Genomic DNA, 25,764 nt, shown 5'->3' on the forward strand with positions numbered 1-25,764 from the left:
TTACAATGTTGCTGGATGTGGGTATGTGCTGTGAATGTCTCTTTGTTGGATGGGGATCGGTACAGCAGATAAAGAGTGGCAGTGGCAGGTCGGGGGAGGGGGGAGTTTGTTTGGTGGAGAGTGGCGGTGGTGGGGCTGGGTGAGGGGTGGTTGGAGGAGAGTGGCAGCAGTGGGGCTGGGGGGTAGTTGGTAGAGAGTGTCAGTAGCGGGGCCGGGGGGTGCCCAATTTTAGTGTTTGCTAGGGCAACACAACAACTAAATACACCACTGATGTAGGGAAGTGTTCTTTCATACCTAGAAGTAGTATTTATTTGATCTCAGCAGAGCAGCTGAATGATGGGGAACTAGCTAGCTGTGCCAGTGAAGAGGGTTTGCGCTATTGCACTTACTGAATAGTGAAAACATTATGACCCATGCTGCGTATTAAGGATTTCTGTGTATTGCTGCTTGTAGAATGGAATATTCTGAACTTTATTCAGAACGCTCCCTCTTTGGGGAAATCATAATTTTACAATCTATTTTGTTGTTCAAATTTACTCTTCAAAGACTTCTTTAAAGTTCAACCATTTATGGTGCAAGCTTTCTTTCCGCTAATGGCTTCAGCGGCATTAGAACTTTTTGGTTAATTGTTCACTCCCTATGTATAATAGCTACATTGTCCACCATTACTGGAAATATTGCAAATATTCATAAGATAACATTATGACTTTCTAGTCATGGGAATTGTAAAACCTCGCCCGCAAAGATAAGATGACTTGCCCAAGGTTACAGAGAGGTATCTGATTGCAGTCTCCCACATCATGTTGTAATGTTTCCATTGCAATGTCATTCTTTTTTCCTAATGACAGTCCCTTGTGACAAGCAGAATTTGTGTGTCCTTACAATGCATGAGCTGCAGTCAGATCTCCTTACTGTGATTGTGATAAAGTGTTTTACTACACTCCACCAAGACTATTCCTTCATGTTCTGGTCATATTAGAACCACCAATATGGTGATGGAAAGGATGAAGTGATTTGTCCATTGTTAGCTACAGCAACCTCTGCAACCTGAAGCATTTAAGTCCTACTGTAGGTAAAAATGTAGACATTGTGATATAATTGAGATGAATAATATCCACTCTGTATGGATGTCAGCACTTGCCCAGAGCTGCTGGACCTCAACCCAATTGGTGTCTCCTAAGGTCAGTTAAGAGTTTCTGATACTCAGATTTCAAACAAAAAAATAAATAAAATAATTATTAATATGATATGGAATTGTCACCCTTTTCTATGCACTCATAAATTGGACTACAAGCAGCCATGCCAACACACAGTGCTCTGGCACCTTCCACTGTAGTCGCCAGAGTAAACCTTTCACATTCAGATGCAACTGGAGCATGCACACATCCCCAGAAAGTTTATACAAAGAGTCTACAAGATGTGCACAGTGTAGGGGAAAAAAGCCAGAACAAAGTCAGGGAAAATTGTTTTACCTATACAGGTATTACTTAAATAAAAGTATTCTTCTGTTAGAGTTTAGTTCTACTGTTGTGGATATTTTATTAGTTGCACTTGAGATAGCTTCAGTATTACCACTAGAACCTGGCATCGGGAGCCTTCTGCCAAAATATATGTTGCAAGATTTTTATCTTGAATGGAGAATTCTTTAAAGGGATGGGTAGATACCTGTAAATCATTTTAGCTATTATGACAGTCATGCTTCTTTCAACAGACAAATGCTTGCCTTTTCTACCTTTTCTTGGGTAAAGGTTTCCCTTTGCGGGTGAACATATGACCATAGTGGAATCATTGGACATGAAAAGACTTTAAGAACAGTCCTTCATGAATACTGGTTGTCCCATTAAGTATATGAGCGATGACTCAGGGAGCAAAGTAGGAAGAAAACAACTAAGGATCAGCAGAAGTGAAGGGCTTAATGGATGTCCAGGGGGTCCATCTTCAATCTCCAAGAAGGAGGAGATGGTGCATTTAACCAAAGCTGATGTCAGATGTCAGGAGATGGTACGTTTTTACCAACACTGTATTTATTGCAAACCTTGTCAATGCAAATCAGAGATGGGAAGGGGGCAAACTTGTTATCTTGCCGTGAGCTCCAATCTGCCTTAATCCATCTCTGGAAGAGTGGGAAAGAATGCCTTGAATTAAAATGTACTTTTTACCTATGTAGAAGCAGTTGGTAAATAATGGGTTCTCCTACCTTCTACAGTGATGACCTGTCCTGTAACTGGACCCATAGTACACCGACACACCAATGACAAATAAATGGGCTTTTTTTTAAACAAATAACGGTAAGCTCTGGGGAGAAGTATTAGTTAAATAGACTGAACAGCAGAAAAAGCAGTAGAATAAGAACAGCTGCATCATACAATGAAATGATTAGTGGTGTTCAATCTCTTTACTGCCAGTGAAAGGCCTTGCCAGAAACACACTGGGTAAGTAGAGAACAACGCTGCCAATTCAGTAGAACAACATTGAACACATCCAACATTTCCCACTTCAGAAAATGCTGACTATGGGGCCTGAATGCAATCTACCAGAAAGATGTCCACTAAGATACACTGTTCACTGAAAGGTCACTCCTGCATGTGCATGAAGATGGACAAGATGCAGACCACAATGGTGGTTGCTGCACAGGTTGGCCAACTGGAACCTGCACTTTTTCTCTCCACTGGCAGTACACATTGGTCTACCTGGTGCCTGTTGGGTCTCTTGTCACTGTAAGCAGCTTAATCCTTATCCTTGCTTCAAGGCCTCCTTGCAACCACCAATACAGCCAATCAGAATCCTCCTTTTTATCTTCTCTCTTCTCACCTGAGAGGAATAAATGAACTCTGGCACAGTCAGGAAAATGTCCAGGCTGTGCGGTATGAAAGGGCACATTGTGAAGGAAACCTTTGCAGATTGCCATTGCAGAAACCCTTTTGAACATATGAGATACCTGGTTACCTCTGTTTGGGAATACTCTGGGATTCTCATCTATGCAAGGTGAGGGGTTCCAGGGTGATCCTGGGTGCTTTGCAGATTTTCCAGGTGTTTTAAGCCCTTATATGGAATCTGAGAGATTTTGGGTGGAAAAGAGCTACAAACCCTGATTATGGGTATTTTGGGACTAATCCACGTGAAAGAGAGGGATGTCTGTAACTAAGACATTGCTGAATGGTGGGGATCTCTTCTTTGGGACCTCTGGAGCAGGTGGGGACTTTAAGGTTTATGCTGGCAGTAACCCATATCTTTGCATCTTAGCCACGAGTGTGTAAGCAGGTTGGGTACCATTTAGTAAGGTACTGGCCCAGGCTGGGTTGGGAAAGAGTTAAGATCACTGTTTCTGGATCACTGGATTTTTTGAGGCTTCAGCAAGGCCACCTGAGATATAAAATGGGAGAAGGCTGAGGTCTGTGGAGCCCAGAGAGATTCCAGAGACCCTGAGTGCTCCGGTGTGTTGTGTTGCTGCCTCCACACTCCAGGACTAAGAGAAGCCTCTTCTTCTTCCAGCCATGGACTCTGCCATTATGGACTAACACCTTAAAAGGTAACACCTGAGCAAATCACTAGTCAGTCAGGGCAAGAAGAAATGGACCATTTGCACTTTGTATCATGTTTACACTAAATGATCAATAAAGTCTGTTATACTTTGTCTGTGAGCCTGGTCTGAAAATATCCCCAAATGAAACTCAGCTTCATTCTACATGCAGAGTTGGCTCATCTCTAAGTCAGGAGACTGTCTTAGTGTTAGACAGCACATAAGAATTCCCACCTAGTCCTGGCATTGATGAGCACAAAAACCCTTAGTGCACAAACATGTTAGGCCCCCAGCCACAAAATGGCATAGTTGGAGTATCCATTCATCTATACTGATATGGACTGGGTAATGTGTTAGGAACGTAAGGATATTGGGTACCAGGGGGCACACTGTTTTTTATCCCTATAGGGATTGGGTTCACCATTTACTGTGTAGGTCACTTCATTTGGTTCATCATTAGGACCTCGTGTGTTTTGTAGCACCGATTGTCACAATTATTGTCTTTCTATATAGCGCTACACCATCTTGCATATAATGTGTTAGGAATGTAAGGATGCCCCATCGTTTGATGGAAATGAAAAGTATCAACCTACAGAGGACTGAATTCAAAGACACCCCGAAAATTAAAGTGAAAAAAATGATGCAGCAGGCTAGTCTATTTTGCTGAAATTTCATTGCAGCAACTCAAAATGGTACTCAGTAGTTTGTATGGCCCCATGTGCTTGTATGCATGCCTGACAGCGTCGGGGCATACTCCTAATGGGACGATGGATGGTGTCCTGGGGTATTTCTTCGCAGATCTGGACTAGGGCATCACTGAGCTCCTGGACAGTCTGAGGTACAACCTGGCAGCATCGGATGGACTGAAACATGATATCCCAAAGGTGATCTACTGGATTTGGGTTAGGTGAGCGTGGGGCCATTCAATGGTATCAATTCCTTCATCCTCCAGGAACTGCCTGCATACTTTCGTCACATGAGGCCGGGCATTGTCATGCACCAGGAGGAACCCAGGACCCACTGCACCAGCATAGGGTCTAACAATGGGGCCAAGGATTTAATCCCAATACCTAATGGCAGTCAGGGTGCCATTGTCTAGCCTGTAGAGGTCTGGGAGTCCCTCCATGGATATACCTCCCCAAACCATCACTGACCCACCACCAAAACGATCATGCAGAATGATTTTAACGGTAACATAATGTTCTCCATGGCTTCTCCAGACCCTTTCACGTATGCTGCATGCTCAGGGTGAACCTGCTCTCATCTGTGAAAAGCACAGGGCTCCAGTGGCAGACCTGCCCATTCTGGTGTTCAATGGCAAATGCCAATCGAGCTCTATGGTGCTGGGCAGTGAGCACAGGGCCCACTAGAGGACCTCGAGCCCTCTGACCACCCTCATGAAGTCTGTTTCTGGTCAGAGACACTCACACCAGTGACCTGCTGGGGGTTATTTTGTAGGGCTCTGGCAGTGCTCATCTTGTTCCTCCTTGCACAAAGGAGCAGATACTGGTCCTGTTGATGGGTTAAGGACCTTCTATGGCCCTGCCCAGCTCTCCTAGAGTAACTGCCTGTCTCCTAGAATCTCCTCTATGCTCTTGAGACTGTGCTGGGAGACACAGCAAACCTTCTGGCAATGGCACGTATTGATTTGCCATCCTGGAGGAGTTGGACTGCCTGTGCAACCTCTGTAGGGTCCAAGTATCACCTCATGCTACCAGTAGTGACACTGACCCTAGACAAATGCAAAACTAGTGAAAAATAGTAAGAAAAGATAAGTAGGGAAAAAAATGTCCATGGCCTCCCACCTGTAAAATCATTCCTGTTTTGGGCGTCATCTCATTGTTGCCCATCTAGTGCACCTGTTGTTAATTTCATTAACACCAAAGCAGCTGAAACTGATTAACAACCCCCTCTGCTACAACTGACCAAATCAATATCCCAGGAGTGTAATTGACTTGATGCTATACTTTGACTGGATGCTATGATTAAAAAGTGTTCTTTCAATCTTCTTGAGCTATAGAGAGAGAGAGAGAGAGAGAGAGAGGGGGGGAGAGGGAGAGGGAGAGAGGGGGAGAGAGAGAGAGAGAGAGAGAGCACCCTCCTAGGATAAGGATGCTAGATGAATGTAGGACAGGAAATTCAAATGCTCAGGCTGGGCTTTTACCATGTTCCAATCAATCCCTGTTAAGGTGTGCACAGATAGTTGGTGGGAGGCAGGTAAATAGCAGGGGACCTGGGCAGATCTGTTCTTCCCTAAGAGGGAATGGAGCCATGTGCTTTAGGGGGCTGCTAGCACTGAAGCCTTCCAGCCTTCCTGGACTGGTTCCTTGACTTCTCTCTCCCATGGACCAAGCACATGGACTTGTTCTCTGTTGGGATCCGTGAGCAGAGCTTAATCTCCAGTTCTGGTCCCCAGCTATGGATGTTGAAACTGTTCCAGGATGCCTGTGGTGCTATCTATCTTGTGGTTGTCAGCTGCAAGAACCCAGACTGTTTTAGTCTGTTACAAAAAGAGGTCCAAACCCATCTTGTGGTTGTCAGCTGCAAGAAACTTAGACTGTTCCAGTCTACCCTAATGTCCTGCATATATTCTAATAATCTCCTCGACTACAGCTGGGAGTAAAAGACTGTGTTGCTACAAACTAGTGGAGAAATGCTCTATGTGAAATCCGTGCCCTAATATTCTTCTGGTACACTACTGGGAGTTGCTGCTATTTAGAATAAGAGAAATGTCTGCAACCTTGTGCTCAGACCAGGGGCGGACTGACAACTCATGGGGCCCCCGGGCAATAGGGGATCATGGGGCCCCTGTGTCCTTGCCCAAACTCAAAAAAGCCTATGAAAAAGGTACCAGGGGCATCTCATGGGGCCCCCTACTGACCCCGGGCCCTCGGGCAGTGCCCGAGTTTCCAAATGGTCAGTCCGCCCCTGGCTCAGACATTCTGGTGTATCCCATACCCACTATCCAACCCAGTTGCAGGTTTTTCAGTAATAAAAAAATGACATCCCCTAGACTGATTATCGAGCCAGAGTGAGTGAACTGTTGTATATACTATATTCAATGTGTTTAACAATCTCATGTGCTGTGAAGACCCCTTTCACATGCGCGGACCAATCGGGTCTGCCTGTTTTCAAGTGGACCTGATTGGGAGCTCCATTGATCTCTATGGTGCAGTGGGTGTAAATGGACATCTGTCAGCTAAAAGCAGATAGATGGGGATCCGTTCCTCATCTGTCTGGCTGATCGGGTCAGATGACAGTCGGGTGGAAATGGACAGGTGGACCATTTTCATCCAACAGCCCAAAGAGGGCAGCGGGCTGTGTCCGTGTCTGCTCTGTATAGGCGGAGTGGACATGAACCTGTTATCTGCTTGCTCAGCAGGGATCAGCGGGTACATCCCCTGCTGTGCAAGTGGATCTGCTGACAGGTCCATCCTGTGTGAAGGGGGTCTAAAACCATTTTTGGAAATGTGGATCCTCATTCCTTGCGTACTATTAGACCTGATAAAATAAAGCCCTTTTCACTACTTTATCATGGTATATGGTCTAAACCTGGATTTTCATTGAACACTGGCTGACATGAATAGCAGACATAAAATACTGGGTGTATCTTATCTGTACACATTTCAGATCTAGAGAACAGATGATATTTGTTAGAACTTGCCACTATCTATGCACTAAGAGATTCTCCACTTATTTACTTATTCCTATGAGCAATCTCTGTAAAGCTGTTGTAATATTGGTTTAGTGTCAGTACTAAATAAATATGCAGACCGTAACCTATTGAATATTTGTCAGCATGAAGGGAACATGATGTGTAAGCTTGGGGCATAGCTGTCACTATTTGCTGAAAAATCATTCCTGTGACTTTTGGTTCTATATATTGACTTGTTTATCCTGATGGGGAAGCAGTGAAGGATGATGGTGTATAGGCGAGGCTCAGCACAGTGATAGATAGATATTGACCACTAGCTCATTTTAGATCTTAGTATGGGGCTGTGACATTAACACATAATAGGAAAAAAGCTCATTATGAAGTAATGCTGGCCATGGATGGGATGAACATTTAAATGAAAATTTGAGCATCACGTATAATAATCTTTACATATATAGGAATAGAAACTATTCAAATAATTGTTAGCAATTCTACAAAAAGCGTTGAAAACAAAATTCTGCACAGTAAAAAATAAATAAAATCTGGAACCCACAAACAATAATGTAATTTATTTAACTAGTCTATTTTCCTACCCTCAACTGTCCAAATTTTGGAAGGACAGTTTCTATTTTTAGTCCCTGAAAGTTCCAGGGTATAACAAAATGGGAATGGCTTGACCAAGTCTGAAAGTCCGATCATATTTGTGGCAGGTATGTCGAATGTACCATGGTTCAGTTTGAGGCAGGTTTGCAAAACATATTTAAAGTGTGGGTGCAGAATCTGAATCCCATTGAAATCAATTGAAGCTGAATGTTAAAATATCAGTTTGGAAGGAACCAAAATCCAACTAATGAAAGGGGCAGGCCAGACACAGTAAGGCTGGAGAGGAAAGGTTTAGGAGATGCTGGACATACCCCATGCAGGAAATGAGGTGGGTTCCACCTCACTTACTCAACCTAATAAATTAAACTTTCAGAAGATCACTGTGTGCAGTGAAATCAAACAATAAAATTTTAGTACAGGGGAGCAGCCCATACAACTGTGCAAGACTGAAGGGAAGACGGAAGGCTGGAGTTCAGCTTTAAAACTGAAGTAGCAAAACTGTGCATGTTCCAGAACAGAAATGTTTGTAGAGTGGAACTGACTGTCAAAGTGGAGCTAGGAGACCAGGTTGGTGGGAATGAGACATTGTGAGCCATGGAGCTAGGAGACCAGGTTGGTGGGAATGAGACACTCTGAGCCATGGAGCTAGGAGACCAGGTTGGTGGGAATGAGACATTGTGAGCCATGGGGTGAGGTGGGTGGCAGGGAGGAGCTGAGACCAGCGGAAGAGATGTATGGAAGATGCTGTAAATCAGAGCAAGGTGGGTAGGAGGAAGGTGCTGTGACCAGGCAAGTAGGTGGGAGATGCTGATACTGAGGGGCAAGGTAGGTGGGAGGTGCTGTGACTGGAATGTGAGGTGAGTTTAATGGAGAGTAGGTACCTTGAGCCAAGGAGTGAGGTGCATCAGAAGGAGGTGCTGTTATGGGGGTAAAATGCACTGGAGGGTGTCTCCACTGGAGTTTTCCCTACATGATGCCTCTTGATAGCCGGGGTTGCTTTGTGGTCGCACTCTTGTGGGAGGTGTGGGATCTATTTTCATGTGCTAGGCTCTTGTATGCTTATTCTACTTGCCTGTGCTCTCCCACTGGGTGTTGCTCCCGGCCCGGCTCTCCGTGCGTTCCACGCTGGTTATGGCTCACATGACTGACGGCTCCCAGTCTGGCACGGACATACCAGACTGAGGAGTGGCAGACTACCATCGGTCAACTCCAAGACATCTCCCAGATAATTAACATCACTACATGCCTACCAATGTACTACCTTTGTGAGTAGTCATTTAGCTTTTTTACCCTTTTTTAACCTACTGCACCTAGGCTGATACCCCATTTGTTCCCTTTTATTCTACTGCAGCCTATCCTCCACTTAGCAGTTATGTGAAGGGAAAGCAGGATCTCACAGGAATAAGCAGGGGCAATGGATCTTGGGGAAGGAAAAATGTCGAGTGCTAGTGGAATTGTGAAAACAGACTAAGTGCCCGTTCACAAAAATGCAGATTGGAAGCGGTTTGAACTGCATTCAATCCATATGATGTGAAAAAACATTGCTTCCTATGGTGCCTGTTCACATATATCCGGTGCACTGGCAGTGCGGATTCAGTGAGGACTCACTGTGGTTTTAAAAACAGTCATGTCCGATTTCTGAGCAGTGGGTTTAGTTAAGGTGCAGATTACAGGCTTTTGACTTCTATGGGAACCGTTTCTAAACTGCATATGTGTGAACAAAATAAGATTCTGAGCTAATCCTGTCCTGAACCTGATTTAAACCTGACCTGAACTGCTGAACAACTACTGTATCAATTAGCTGTGATACCTGAGCTTCAATTCGCACCACTGATGTGTGAATCAGCTTTTAGGGCTCATTCAGACATGCGGCAAGGAGGCAAGATCTGGGCTGCCACACGTAAAAACAAGCCCATACAGTGTTACAAAGTGCCTCTATTTCCGTATCCTGATAAGCTTAACGTGTTAATAAACCCAGGACCCTGCATTCCCTATATCTGGTCTCCCACAGTACATAGGACATGGAAATACAATTTTTTTAGTAAATATAAACTGTTAAATACTTTTTCTCATCAGCAGTATACAGTATAGCAATCTTGTGATTTCTATCAATGTTCAGCTGAGCACTGGTTAAAGCTTGTAGAAGGAGTTTTCATTGTCCTCTGACTATCCTATGCGGCTGCATAACTCCTGACCCTCTGTCTGGACAGTGCTGATTGGCCCTATGCTGATTACATGCACCTTCCCAAAGTAAAAAAAAAAACTCCCTAGCAATACACACCAAACTGATACACACCAAACTGAGCATGTGCAGAGTGACTCCAATAGCTGTTTACTATCAGCAGATGGATTGGGGCAGTAGAAGAAGGGGAGGATCAGAGAATACAGGATCAAACAGCCTTATCACACAATGTGGAGGATTAACTCCTTAGGTTCAATAGTTAGTATAACAAGCATGCTTTACTGCAAATACAGACTGATTTTACTGTTGTTTGTTTAGTAACACTTTAAGTTTTATTATATTAAGCATCTTTCACAAAAGTAACCCTTTGTAATATATCCACCCAATGCAGGTACTATACGGTCCCTCAACATGCCTTTAATTGCTGCTAAATTGTCGTTATTGTTGGCTATATCCCTCAGGCCAAGCTGACCTCAAAGGCCTTGACCTGGCTTCATCAAAAGAGACTGAGCATTCCTATGATACAGTGAATAAAAACAGACAACCTCTGTAATCTATGGGGCCACTGAGTCTATGAGATCCTATTAGGATTATCTTCTGGCGTATAGGTTTTGGGAAATGTTAATTTAAAGCCCAATTCCACCAACTCACTGACGTTAACATGATCAAGCTTATGTGAAATTTAAAGACTGAGTTTACAATTACTTCAGAATAAAATTGTGGTAATTAATATGATAGGCTATAGGTCCAACCTCAAATATTGAGAACCTTAATAATATACCACCTGGCTCTTTAGACTACATAATGCAGCAGAGAGATATAATTACAGCTATAAGTATTTCTGGCCTAATAGCACATATCTGTAACACAAAGAAGGTTGAATCTTTCTCACAAACATTAAACTTGCTGTAATCAAGCTTGAAGAGCTGCAAAGTATACTATCCCCAGGGGAGAAAAAGATATTTAGGCTTGGAGGATGTCCAAATGCCCTTATGTACAGAAACACCTGAATTCTGCAAAGAAATACCTCTGTCTATCATATCTATCTATAGAAAGGCGAAAACACCTGTTCACTTGGGTGTTTCCTTCAACGCTTCTTCCCTGATTAAGGTCTTTCTCTTCATTGTCTCATAGTGTGTAAGGAGTTCAGGCCAGACAGGCATAGTGGAGATGATCTCTCCTGAAATAGAATACAACCTTCATTATATGGTTTTCAACCTTCCTTTCTATTTTGTAGTTTGTTTTGTTGTCATGCCCTCTGAAATCAGTACAGTGAAAGTGTACCTGTCCTCCTAAGTGGATCTAGAGTTAGGTAGATTTTTTATGCTAAAACTGAACTTCAGGATAGGAAAATCTTGTCTAAATACAAGAAAGATGTGCATTCTGATATTGATCTTTGTGTGTTTTGTGTATTTCTTCCAAATTGCAATAGTCTAGTGTGAAATGTTTCCTCTGTATGGGAGTTTCATGAAATAAAGACCCACACATGAAAGAAAAATATATTTGAAATATATTTTAACCACTTCCTGTCCGGACACTTTTACCCCCTTCCTGACCAGGGCAATTTTCAGCTTTCAGCGCTATCACACTTTGAATGACAATTGCGCGGTCATGCAACACTGTACCCTAATTCATTTTTTACCATTTTTTTGACACAGATAAAGCTTTATTTTAGTGGTATTTATTCACCGCTGGGATTTTTATTTTTTTTGCTATGTAAATGAAAAAGTCCCAAAATTTTGAAAGTGTTTTTTTTATAAAATTTTGCAAATAAATAATATTTCATCATAAATCTTTGCCAAAATGTATTTCATTATCTTTTTAGTAAAACAAAAATCAAATTAGTTTATAACCAAAAATTATATTTTTTAAACTTTTTTTTTACATTTTTATTTTATTTTTTTATATTATTATTTTTTATTTATTTTTTATTTTTTTTTACATACTGTCACCCTAGCAGTACAGTGTCACCATGGTGACACTGTACTACTTGTGGGGGGTGATGAAGATTTTTTTTTTTTTTACACTGATTGCTTTTACACCCATATAGGATATAAAAGCAATCATTTCTCCTTCTCTCTGTCTGCATTCTTGCACCCATTGAGAAGTACTGAGTGAGCTGAGATTGGTCACAGCTTGTCACATGGTACAAGGCTGTTGTGAATAGCCTTGTAACATGTGACCTCTGTGATCATTCACAGATTTCACGCGTAGTAAGCAATGATGTCACAAGTGACATCTTGCTTACTACTTTGCATATGATCACTGATTGGCCAATCAGTGATCACATGATCGGGACCTCGTACAGAGGTCCCGTCTGACGATCGGTGTTTCACTGTGTCCGGAGTACACAGCGGGCACCGGATCGCGGTGCTGCATGCTCCCAGGGAGCGCGCACAAGCAGGGTTCAGGGAGGCCATTTATAAACGGCCACGCGACCCTACACTGCCACCATCTGTCCGTTTATATGCAACGGCCGGTCGGGAAGTGGTTAAAAATATTTTTCCGGAACATATTGACATATATTTGAAATTCTACAATTTTGGCCATGTTCAATATATTTCAAAATAGATTTAAATAAATAAATATATACGTGTGTGTGTAAATATATATATATATACAGTATGTTGAAATGCGTTTTTTTACAAAATATATGAAAAATATTTTTAAAAATACATTTCAAATATACTGTATGTCTTTCAAAATACAAAATCTACATTTTTGGAATGTATTTACAAATATATGTAAAAATATATGTTAAAATGACTTTTTTATATTAAAAAAAAAAATCTGAAGAATATATTTTAGAAAAATATTTATTTATTGAAATACATTTTGAAATATATTGAATATGGCCAAAATGGTAGCATTTCAAATATGTGTCAATATATTTGTGAAGAATATTTTTAAAATATATTTCAAATATATTTTTCTTCCATATGGGCTATCACTCTCTCTCCTTGTGCAGGGTGACTGGTGTTGTCTCTCCCCCCCCCCCTTTAGTTTTCTGTAGTGAGTGGGGCCTGCTGGGTCCACAGTTCTGCTCTCTGCACAGGCTATGTACAGCACAGACAATGTCACTGCTAATTTGACACGATAATAACTGGGTTTTCAAAGGCATTCCATGCACACAAAGTGAAGTATATGCTTTTTGTTTATTGACAAGCATAAGATTGTGTGCCTGGAGTTCCGCTTTAAGTGCATTAATGCTAATGTGTTTTACACTGGTTGGAGTTAAGCTTTAAATTGTATGTTAAAGTGTTACTAAACCAACAACAGCAAAATCAGCCTGTATAATGCAGTAAAGCGTGTTTATACTCACTGTGGAACCTAAGGGGTTAATCCTCTGCATTGTGTAAAAATGCTGTTTGATCCTGACTTCTCTGATCCTCCCCTTCTTCCAATGTCCCTTTCTTATCTCCTAATATGACATATCGTGTGGAGTCACTCTGCACATGCTCAGTTTGGTGTGTATTTCTACAGAGGTTTTTTTTTTCTTTCGGGGAGTGCATGTGATCAGCACAGGGCCAATCAGCACTGTCCAGACAGAGGTCAGGGGTTCTGCATCCTCCTAGAGCAAAATGAAAACTCCTCCTACAAGCTTTAACAAGTTCTCTGCTAGACACTGATACAAGTCACAAGACTGCTCTAACTGCTGATGAGAAAAGGTATTTAGCCATTTATATCTACTAAAATAATTTATTTTTGGCTACAGTATAAATGTATCACAACTATATTTTATATAGCTATCTGTGTCTCCACTAGAGAAGTTCACCCTTTCTGTTTGCCTTGGTGATCATTGTTACCAGTACTGGAAGTGTGGGAAAATCCAAACTTTAGAGTTGTCACAGAACAGCATTAGAAGGGAAATCTTACAATGGGAGTCACTGTCTAAGGCCTCATGCAGACAGGTGCCTGAGACCATATAATGTAAAATGTGAATATATTTCCCCAGCCAGAAGACACAGGTGCTGCATACAGCCTCCCATAGAAATGAATGATTATACACAGCTGTACATGAGAATAAACAGGTACTTACATAAACAGGTGCATGTGTATGGCCGTACACCCCTAGATGTAGGTGTTCCACAAGTAACAATGCCCACCCATGTACATTGATTTCTATAGCAGGGGCGGACTGACAACTCATGGGGCCGTGGGCAATAGGGGATCATGGGGCCCCTGTGTCCTTGCCCAAACTTAAAAAAGCCTATGAAAAAGGTACCAGGGGCATCTCATGGGGCCCCCTACTGACCCCGGGCCCTCGGGCAGTGCCCAAGTTTCCAAATGGTCAGTCCACCCCTGTTCTATAGGTAGTTGTACTCAGCTTCTGTGGCTCTCGGAGAGGTGAAAAATACTCAGATTTTATATTATATGGTTCCAGGCGCCCTTGTGCATGAGGCCTAAGTGAGGCTTTCCTTTACTCTAGAAATAATTCTATCATGTCCCGTTGTGTCTCTGTAAAAGAAAATCTCTCCAATGTCACACAAACAGAAAAAAAACTCAAGATTAGGTTTTATCCATATCAACAACTAAAAATAGTTTCAGCTTTATATACAAAAAGTGATACTAAACACACACTGTTTAATTCCAATCATCCCTTCTCTTTTTGTATATGAATGATGGCATTGTAATTATTATAATAGAAAAAAAAATCTAAATACCTTTTTCCTAATCTATATACAGCAGTCACATGACCCAGCACTTTCCCAGCTTGTCTGCAGGAAAACATACACAGTAGGAGCTTGTAGTCCTCCTCTGCTGGTCACATGTTCAAAATAAAAAAAACAGCCTTTGAAATACTGAGTAAAAATAAATAATATCAATAAACTCTTTTAAATTGGCATACAAATATATATTTGAAATTAAATCTTTATTATTTTGTGAAAATTACATGATATGAGCGGATTTCTGCCAGTCAAAGGCTGTGTCACGTTCCTCCAGCCTGTGTCTTAGAATAACAAGGAGGTGATTCCTTCATTAATCTACATGTAATATCCCACCCCCATTGTGTTTAGTTGGGTAGTGGGCATGGAGGAGGAGGAGGGATGGAATGGGCTCTCATTTACTACTGTATATACACCCACATGTGTAACTCTATAGTCACATGGGCTGCTCAGATGTGATGGTGAGGAAATGCTCTGCATAGAAACTCACTGAAAACTGAGCATGTGCAGAGTTGCCTCTATAGCTGCAAAATCCCTAGCTGAATTGGGGACATAAACAGAAGGTGAAGACAGAGTATCAGGATCAACCTTTTTTTTTTTTTTTGCAGAATACAGAAAATAAATCTCATTGTGACCAAGAATATGGACAGCATGTAATACACCATTGATTGATAGTTTTTTTATGATTTGGGTTTAGTGACACTTTAAGGCTTGAAGACCATGAAATATAAGAGTAGCCTAAAACTAGTAATTTCTACTGCAGAGTAGCACTCTAAAAACAGAAATGCATCTAATTCATATGTAATGGATGATTGGGAGAGGAATGGGCTTGTGGGGGGAATTCATTAAATGGGAATTCTCCAATATGGAGCAACACATGCTGCAAGTTCTATATCAGGTCTACAAGATTCTATGGGAGAGACTAAACAGTGGTACAAAGGAGAGCAGCCTTTGACATCCTAAGTATAAGCACTCATCTATCTGCACAAACACATTCAAAGTTGAGTCACCTTAGACGGCATTCACAACTGTGAATGGGACAGAACAGTTTACATGAAAGGACCCCAGTGGGGTTCCTGACAATTAGCTGCATGAGGCAGCCCCATTGGCAACAAATGGAGGCTACAGTCTCCCATAGCTAATCGTGGCTGCTTACATGTAATCGCTCATGCAGTGATCACCTGTCAATGATCGGCCCTGGACGCAGACTGTCTGTCCTTTACAGTGAATAAAAGCAAATTTACTCTTTAAATGCCAATGTACAACACTGTTTAGGAAAAAAATTACATTAGCATTTGAGTGTTGATAATCAAAAACAACTGGTGAAATTAAACTAAAAGACAAGCTAATGGAATTCAGATTAATTGATTTAACATCCTGATGATAAAAGACACCTGCAGAACAGAAAGTTTTAGGAATAAATTATTGAACAGACAAGTAGCGTTGTTAATTTTATTATCATTGTCCTCTTATATATGAAACATGGAATAGATGCCTTAATTGTAAGAAATAGTTTTTCCAGCTGTTGGACTCTTTAGTACACTGGAATAGAAATTACAAGAAGCTGCTATATCACCAGCTCAGCTGTTGTATAAAGTAAAAACATCCAGGGAGATATATTCTGTCCCTGGCCTGGAATCAAAGATGTAACGATAGCTGTTGCATATTGTTCATCTGTGATGGAGCCAACAATGCAAGGGGTCCAGTGCTATCGACTTTACTAGGATTTAAGCAGTGACAGATAGTTAGGACTATACAGTCCAGGTGACCATTTCAGATGAATGAAGCTACCAATGGATTGCCAGGCGGCCCTATAATGATTCACTTTCTATGGAACCCTATCATAGAAAGCTACTCCCCTTCCCAAAATTATTGTGAAAAAAAAACTATAGAGAAATGAAATACAGACCAAGAAAAACCAAGTATATGCCATTGATGTCAAAAGACCTAATCTGTCATGTTGCTTGTGCTTGCATCTTTATATGACTACTTGCATTTTCTCATTCTGAATCTAACTTTAGAGCTAAACATCCAGAATTCTTTATTTCTACTCAAAATTACTGACTTTGGGTTTGTGCATATGATTGAGTGACATTCGACTGTAAGCCTACATGTGGACTAGAAATACTGTGTTACAGTCTGATCTGCATTTAGTAACTATTTTATTTACACCTACACTGTACCACTGGAAATATTCATTTTGGTCCAGACGGAATCCATAGCAATACACAGCTCCTGCAGATTTGTTGGTCACACATACTGTACATGCTGCAATCCTTCTATTTCAATCTGAACAAAAATTAGGGCAGCACAGACCATTGAGCTCATTGAAATTACTGTCATGTTCATTGAGCCAGCTTGTGATGATGCAAGATCTGTCACATGCTCACTATGGCCTCCCTTTCCTGTTCTTTACTGGCCAGAGTGGAACCCAAACTGGTCTTGAGCAGCCAACATTTGGACATAATGAAGGGTGAAAAAAGTGATTGTAGCTTTGGGGTATGGCTTAAAGCAGTGGTTCTCAAACTGTGGAGCCTCAGGACCAATATTTGTCATTGGCCAAAAATAATTTAATTTCCAAAACATTATAATTTATTCCACAAAACAACTTGTGCAGTAATTGATAAGTGTCTCAAAGTCTGGGGTGATGGTAGGGGCATTATAGAGGCCTGGGGGACACTTGCCCCAGGGTCCAGTCCACCCCTAGTCACGTCCCACTTTTGGGTCGCAATCCATTACTTGAGAAACACTGGCTTAAAATGTCCATCTTTCCCCCTATGCTTTGCCATGTTTTAGATAAAATTGGGCATGGGGAGTAGGTGTGAGAGAAATAAGTTTCCTTATTGGTGTCAGTGAAATTAAAATAAGCCCCATTATGGTGTCTGTTGAATAAAACAAGACCTGTCGATGCTGTCTGTAGTAGTAAAGTAAGTCCCATTGTTGGGGTCATTTGAAGCTAAATAAGCCCCAAACTGTTGGTGTTTTTGGGAGAAAAATAAATCCCAAATTGTTGGTGTCAGTAGAAGAAAAATCAACCCCACATCATTGGTGTCAGTGGGATAAAATAGGCCCAAAATTGGTGGTGTCAGTAGGCTCAAAAAGATCCCAAAACTGTTGATGCTAGTGGGAGTAAAATTAACCCTAAATCAATGAGGTCAGTGAAAGTAAAGAAAAGCTCTGGTGTTTAGTGGTTACGTACCTGAACCCACGCTACCATGCTGATGCTCTGCTATTGCTGGGACCATGAATGTCTGCCAGGAGGTCACTTACCCCCTGGGCACTTTACATTTGGCACCCTGCTGCCATTCTGCAAAGTGTCCTAGATCCTGCTGGACAGTGTCCAAAAACCTTGGAACTGTCCCGAAGGGGACTTAGCAAATATGCACGTGCACCGTTGAGGAAATATTTACTTGTAAAACAGCACCGGCGCATGTGCTCTGAAGAAAAGGCATGCACATCCTTCAGAGCTGTGTGATGTAAAAAGTGGCTCCTGCATACGTGAGTGACATTATTGCAGCTCGGCCATTCAACCGAGTGAAGACGGAAGCCCTGTAAGCGGTGAGAGAGCTTCATTTTAAGGTACGTTTCACATAATGTGCTAGTATGTGATGCATACTAGCACATTATGACATTGCCTTGTACCGGGTTTACTACCACTTTAAAGAATACAATGACATCCTCCTTGCAGCCCAAACCTTTTAACTGGGCAGTGAAAGAGCAGCAGCAGTCTGATGAGATCTTCTTTCTGCTCACTTTGCTCTTTCCTCCTATCAACACATTACAGCATTCTTAAGGTGCATACGCTAAGTTAAATAGTAACCAATAAGATACAAATCTTATGCAAGTATTATAAATATAATAAAGATGAATAAAGAGTCCAATATGGTATATTATAAATATAGGTGAACAGTCCAAAATGATATATCGTGACTTTAATCAGTATGAACACTGCTCCAGCATCCCGATGTGAGAGTATGGAAAGATTGCCCACTCACCGGAAGCGCAATCTTAATGCACATATAGAGATCTCAGATAACCGGAGGTCCTATGTAGGTACTGCCTGGTACTAGGATGATCCTCAGGTGGTCCTTCAGTTTGGTGGCGGGTAGCGGGTATACTGGTCTGGTCTAAGGGTTTGCTTCCTAGGCCTGGACAGGTCACCTGGAATACTGGGCTGAGGTGTGGAAGCACAGTGCAAAGCAATAAAGATATAGGTGCTCATAGTGTAGTATTCCAAAGGATTTATTGAGCATAAATTATTGGTAGTATATAAATACAAGCATAAATGAAAGTAAAACACAGGGTGACTGTGAGTAGTCGTAGTAATGTAGCATGAACTGCTGAATACACTGACCAGTGTGAAACATATGGTGGCAGCCGGGCCTCCTGATCCGTGACGTCAAGGTGTGCAAGGGCTCCTCCTAGACGTGTTTTGTGTAATAACACGCCTGCTGTAGGGGATAGATGGCATCACCCCTTATTAGTTACTATTTATCTTAGCGCTGCACTTTATTTTTATATTTGCTTATTCTAGAAAGGTTTTTGTGGTTCCTTTTGGTGCATATAGCTGCTTTGGAGTGCGCTCGCTAGGCTACACACATATATATTACAGCATTCTTGATTAGCTCCAAACCCTGCCCCTGCCTCATCAAGTCTAAGTGCTGCTATATGGGGCATTGCAAGAGGTTTAAAAAAGTATTATTACGCTACTTACATGGTGATGTTTAATTAAGAAATGCATTGGTTGTAGCCTCATTGACACAAGTAGTTTTTAATGTTTTAGCACCAAGCTTCTTAATATGGATGTTACACCATATAATTATAGTTAAACATACTGTTTTTGCACTTGCCTTTTCTTCTTTCTGAAACACTTGGAGTATACCAGCAGAAATGAAGAATGGATGACCAATATAGTCTGTCTAGTGCTGTCTGGTAAGTGCCCCTCTTCACATGGTTTAAATGAGAAGAGGACCTACATAAGTGTAAACATTCGAGAGCGGTATACAAGTGTGTGGTTGATAAAAGCTGCAGCTGCAGGAAGAGAGTAAAAAGAGCATAGTATTTAGGACAATCACTATATCTAGGCCCAGAAATTTTTCCTTGGCCACTTATATCACACCCACTCTAATGTTTGGTTGAACAACAACAAAACGTCTTAACTATGTCTGCATACTTCACTATACTTTATTGAGTTACAGTAACATGAATTTCTATATGGCTACTTACAGTACAGTTATGAGCAAAAAGACATATACACCCATTGGCAAAGGATCAACTGCATGTATATGTAAAAGCACTGCAGAATTTGTTACTGCTTTATAGTTCATTAAAATAAAACATTGCAATATGTACAGTATGCAATGTATTTAATATTATCTGTGCATCTGTACTTATATTATTAGTGCATCTTGTTATAAATGATAGAAACAGATTCATCGACATAAATCTTAATTTATAAATGAAATAATGCTTTCCCACCAAAAGAAATCTGATTACCTTTAATAGTATAATTCAGGTGTGTAATGGATGTTATAAACTGATTAAGATGTAAATAATGTGTTACTTTGAAAAGTGTAAGGTGTTTTTTTAACTGCTGTAATACAATAAAACATTCCATTAACAGGAAGGGATATTGTGTGTGGGATAAATTAATTTTTGTTGCTGTTCTGAAGGAAAATGTTCTTTCTTTTGCATATCATCACCATCATCATTATCATCATCATCATCATCATCATCAATTGTGTGTTCAGAACCTTGCAGAAGAGTGTAGGTTATATTTTATACCTTATAAGCAATATAAAACAGGACGTTACATTGTTTTTGTCATTTTCAGTTTGGAATGGATGCAAATGTTCTACTTTGTAAGGTTTTGTCATGTTTTCAAGTGGTTATTCCTCATTACTGGGTAGACAAAATAAATTTACCATCAACAATTTAACTAGTCCTGACAGAGTTGCTATACCAATCAGAGAACCCTGTTGTTTTTTTTGTCTGCTACATACGGCGTTTTTTTTGTTGCAGATGATTCAAGCAACATTCATATTATATGTAATTTAGTAACAAAAGTAATTGGTGATAAAATGCAAATATATCACCAGCAATAGTTGTTCTGCGATCTTATATGCAGGAATCATTTAAGCTTTGGTAGACTATCGGTGACATTGGTTTTGGCAAGCAGTGTTGATAAGAAAAGGGCAGAAGTTAAGCATGCAATGTTTAATAACCAAAATGTTTTTACAAGAACCAACACATTAGTTGACAGTCTTCTGATGAAAGCAGAACTAAACTCTCTACTCAACTATTTTTAATCCTTATGCTGCTAGCATTAGTAAATAGATAGGAAGGTATAATATCCACTTGACTTTTGGAAGAGTTTACCCTCGTCATGGCCAGGCACTGCCAGGCACTTTAACTGACAATTGTACGGTCATGCAACACTGTACACAAATGAAATGTGTATATATATATATATATATATATAAAAGATAACATTTTAGAAAAAAAAATAACTTTTTGCTATAAAACCTTTTTTACTTTTTTGCTATATAATCCAATAAAATTAAAAAAAAAAATGACTTCATAAATTTAAGCCAAAATGTTTTCTGTCTTTGGTGAAAAAAAATCCTAATACATGTACTGTACATGAATTGATTTGTGTGAAAGTCATAGTATCTACAAATGACGGTATGTATACTAGAATTTTATTTTTTAATAGCAGTAATGGTACCATCAGCGACTTACAGCAAGACTTTGGTAGTGCGGGGGCAATCTGACACTAACAGACACTGACATCTACAGTGACATTAATAAAGGGATCAGTGCTAATAATATGCACTGTCACTGTACTAATGACACTGGGCAGGAAGGGGTTAACATCTAGGGCAATCAAAGGGTTAACTGTGTGCCTACCAAGTGTTACTGTGTTAACTGTTTACTGTTTTTACTAGAGGATGTGATGGTTTTTATAGCCTGCTTTGCAGGGAGACAAAAAATGGCACATCCCCGTTGTCACTAGAGAGATCTTTGTTGTTTACCAACACAGATCTTTCTCCTGTCATCCACTCTGCTGATCAGCAGGCACCGTGAATCTGTGGCTGGGACCCACTGAACAGCATCTAAAGGTGCCAGTGAGAGGGCAGCTGGGTATGCGGGCAGGCCCATGACCCCTACCCAGATATAAACATATATATATACTGTATGTTATTATGCACAGCCTGCCTGTACTGTAGCAGTAAAACTACAGTGTGCAGTCAGTAAGCAGGTATATTACATTTGCTTGTTTTAATTTTTCTTTTTTTTTACATTTCTTCAGTTGCTTTGTAGTTTCTGGCCTAAGTCAAAATGATGCCATATATCAAGAGCATTTCTCTTTCAGAGGAAGAGAGGGTTTCTTAGCTAACCACATCCACCTGCCTGCAGGCTTGAGCTAATCGCAGATGGATTCCAGGAAGTAAATGCTTCACAGATCATCTGCCCTTACCTAACCCCTTCCCGCCAATGTCACACAAATATGCGGCCTCACAAACTGGGTTTTTCCATGGGGCCGCATATTTGCGCACTTATCTTTGTGCTGGGAGCGTGCTGCACAGTGCGCTCCCAGCGCAAAGACTGGGGTGTCACTGAGAGCCTCAGGTCCCGTTCTGTTCTATGGATCAGGACCTGAGACTCCCGATTCCAGGTCATACGATCGCTGTGATAGCCTCTGATTGGCTATCACAGTGATCAGTCACTGTGAAGTCGGCCCCCCTTGTTTTTTTTCCTCTGAATGGAGGAGAGAGATACATCTCCTTACAAAGAGAAAATAAAATCAAAACTGTTTGTAAGGGAATTAAAAGAGATAAATAAATATGTATTTTTAAAAAATAAAATAAAAAATAAAGAAAAAATACCTAGATCAAGGATTGATCTACTTCAGTGCCAAGAGTTTGGGTCAAGCTCAAAGATCAGGGTCAAAAGTTAGGATTTATTTTTTTTTAATTGGTATCAGTGTCAGTTAGGGGGTTATTTACTAAAGCTAGAGAGTGCAAAATCAGGCTCATTTCTGCAAAGAAACCAATCAACTTCTAACCTCAGCTTGTTCAATTAAGCTTTGGCAATAAAACCTGGAAGCTGATTGGTTTCTATGTAAAAGTGAGCCTAATTTTGCTTCAGTAAATAAACACCTTAGTGTTAGTGTCAGTGTGATTTAGGTAAAAAAAAAAACAAAAAACAAAATACGCACTATTGTTTCTGGGCTGTAGTACAGGTACAAACAACAAATAACATACACATATATGGTATCGCTGAGATCGTCAAGAGCTGGAAATTATTTTTGGGTTGTTCTTTGGTGGTAGGTTATGGTAGTAACAAAAAACACAGCTAAATTTAAAAAAAAATTTTTTTTACTATTTTGGGCCAGGTTTCCTTTGATAATGAAAAAAAAAATAATTTTTTTTACTATTTTGGGCCAGGTTTCCTTTGATAATGAAAAAAAAAATAAGGAGATATCCATTACCATTTACCTCCAAATGAAAGCCCAATTTGTCCTGATAAAAACAAGGTAAAATCCACCTGGATGTATAAAGTAGTTGTGATATGTGCTTTAAGCTGTTTAGAACTGGATTGTAAGGTAATCTCACATCTGTGGGACACTAGTGAACACCGCCAGCCATGTTAGGAGAAGAAGGTAAGCTGTTCTTTCCCCAGATAAGCCAATGCAAGATGTGTTAGCAGAATACCTCTTCTACCCCACTCCATACACAAAAAGCCATGTGATGCTAATGTTCATGTTTAGAGAAGCATTGAAAGATTCAAGTGCCTTACAGCATCCAGGTAGTATGTGCACATTTAATGTGATCTCTACAGTGTGCACAGAAATGTGGAAAAATCTTTCAGACCTGAGATCCCCATACTGCCACCATAACCTATCATTCAGTCTACTGTGAAAGCAGTGGTCAAGAGCAGCAACACTGGTGACACAGCTTCCTACTTTACAGCTGCCTTGCCACTAGCTACTATTTGTCTTTTTCAGATGCGTTACAACAACATAACTTCAAAAATCAATCAGACGACAATTATTCTTATTTACCACCAAAATCTGATATGTGTTATGAATATGGACCCCATATCCAAAGATTTTTGCATTGTTAGATTTCCTAGTAAAATGCTGTTTTCACACTCCCTATTTAGTGCCCACATACTTTCATCTTCTGTATGCTTTGAATAGGAGTCTATAAATGTGTCCAAATATAAATATAAGAAAAGTATTGTACTATTAGAAGCATTCCTATGTGTTGGCTATCCTCTACTCCCCCTTCAATGCTGATCTTGTACAAAATTATTGCTGATGTAAGACAGATGGAGTATTTGACCGCCCTACATACTTGTTCGATTGCTGTGTTTGAGGCAGTATGGTACCCATGGGATACGTTCATTTCTTCTTTACCAGCCCAAAATGTACGGTCCTAATAACCTCTACACTGTTATTTTATGACATTATTTATCCTGTACCTATGCAGTTCTTTACCATCGATGTACCTTCTTGTTATGTTTTTTTTTTTTTCAAACATGCTGTTTGTATACTTACGTGAAAACCAATAAAAGTTGTTTATACGAAAAAAAAAAGAAAAGCATTGTAAATGGCAATTGTTGAAGTTTCCTTTACTGATGGTCTATTATTATGAATACTAGGCAAAAGCAGATGGTCGAAAACTAGGTTTTCTGATCTCTAGAGAGGAATCAGGCTAACACCAACAGGACCACATGGGCAGGGAAGGTGATAATGAAGAGAGAAGTCCATTTAAATTTACTCATTTATTTTCTGTGTAGATGCAACACCATTGCAGGATTATGAACCAACAGGACTAGAGCACTTCCATTGATTAATATGTATGATGAAAAACAAGAAAATGTATTTTCTATTTGTTTCCAGCCTGGAACGGCACCACTGCAACATCAGAACCATTGGATTCTTGGACAGTGTACGAAAGTGGGCAATAAAGAGAGAAGAAAAATATTGGTTACTAGTTCTTGCTCCCAGGTTGTGATAACTCCACACTATCATCAGGGCAAGGATATAGTAGCCATTCAGAAAAGCAGTATGTGATTGTCCTAGGACTCAGAACCAAGAAACATTTGAGACCAAACAACCAACATGTTATCCATCCACAAAACTCACAAAGAAGAAGGGAAGCAGCTGTTTTAAAAGCCTTTTTCAAGTTTATTTAAATCTCAGAAATAGAGAGTAATCCACTTGGATCACAGGCACCCCAATGCGTTTCATTCCAACTAGAGTTTACTCATAGGGTCCCTTTGAACACTATCCTTTGTATTGAACAACAAATGCAGTTTTTCAGAAATATACATTTATTGACATTTTTTATGGGAATACACAAGAAAATCACTGTCTTTCATATATAGCATTATTCCAATTGTCAGTCTAACAATAAGCAGGCAGAATGTAACAAGAGAACAGAGCTATCTCCTTGTGTTCACACAATTGACTGGCCTCCAAGTCCATTCTTTCTTCACCAATATGTATTTTCTTTCTTTGTTTTTAAAGATCTAGCCAAAAAATCTCTTTTATTTTGTCAGAAGACTATAAACTCTTACATATTATTATTATTATTATTATTATGAATTCTTCTACCCAGCCAGTATATGGATCTCTAGTCTCCTATTTAAATAAGCCATCAGAGCAGTGACTTATTTTTTATCAGACAGACAAGTATGAGGCTTCCAATACACCAAATCATAGCACGCTGCTCTGCTGCACCATCTCTTTGCTCTGGGAATCTTTTGCCATTTTAAAGGTTTATTTGTAAAACAAACAAAATTTCAATTAAAAAAGATTGACAAGAAAGCATTATCACTTCCCTTTAAATTAAAATATAGCCTCCTCTTGTCCCCTCTTGCTTCTGAATGGACAGAAATAGAGGGCCATGAAAATACTGATTTTACCAATTTTCTGATAAAGCTGAGAGTTCAGAGTACTGAGAGCAGATATAAATCTTCTGAAAATGTTTTCATGCTTTGCCTACGCAAATCTTTAAATCATTTACAGTAATACAACAATTAAATTATTGAGTGGTCTGGGAGGAAAAGGTCATGGACGACTGTTCTGTAGCTAAACAGGCACAACCAGGGATCTTTGGAAGTT

The 25,764-nt window shown here is 40.2% G+C and overlaps 1 pseudogene; it reads left to right on the forward strand.

Moving 5' to 3' along the window:
• LOC149467207 (uncharacterized) overlaps positions 1-25,764 on the forward strand; it is a 198,323-nt pseudogene that overhangs the window by 26,245 nt on the left and 146,314 nt on the right.

This window comes from Staurois parvus, unplaced genomic scaffold, assembly GCF_062004578.1.
Source record: "Staurois parvus isolate SC_StPar_1 unplaced genomic scaffold, SC_StPar_1.0 ptg000118l, whole genome shotgun sequence".
Taxonomy (NCBI): Eukaryota; Metazoa; Chordata; class Amphibia; order Anura; family Ranidae; genus Staurois; species Staurois parvus.